Source organism: Penaeus monodon, chromosome 33 (genome assembly GCF_015228065.2).
Source record: "Penaeus monodon isolate SGIC_2016 chromosome 33, NSTDA_Pmon_1, whole genome shotgun sequence".
Lineage (NCBI taxonomy): Eukaryota > Metazoa > Arthropoda > Malacostraca > Decapoda > Penaeidae > Penaeus > Penaeus monodon.
In genome coordinates this window covers 31446518-31446847 of record NC_051418.1, presented here as the reverse complement: position 1 = coordinate 31446847, position 330 = coordinate 31446518, and the positions used below count along the sequence as shown (strand labels likewise).

Genomic DNA, 330 nt, shown 5'->3' with positions numbered 1-330 from the left:
GGACACTATCCCCTCTCTCCCCTCCAAAGACACACATGTACCCCTGTTCCTTAGTGAACTTTTTTTCGCCCGATCAAAAAGTCGATGTGAACAAGGACGGGCGTATATAAGCTCCAACCTCAGTCAAGTTGATAGTTACTTGGATCGGATCCTTGCCAGGGAAACATCACACGCCTTCCGCCCCTTACTCTCAGATCCCACAGCCAATATCTCTAAAGGTAAACAAACAGAAAACGTTCGTTGGACTGAATGGATTGAATGAGATCGATTAGTTTCGTCTGGAACTTCAAACGCTATATTTATCTTTCAGATTAAACGCCACACTTCTTG

General features: G+C 44.5%; 1 protein-coding gene across 1 annotated transcript in view; it reads left to right on the top strand.

Annotated features, from left to right (window-relative positions):
• Positions 1 to 148: 148 nt before the first annotated feature.
• The window catches only part of LOC119593915, a 1218-nt gene continuing 1036 nt past the window's right edge, over positions 149 to 330 (top strand). The window contains exon 1 of the mRNA XM_037942934.1: positions 149 to 218. The gene's annotated coding sequence lies outside the window, so the exon portion shown is untranslated. The remainder of the gene's footprint in view (positions 219 to 330) is intronic.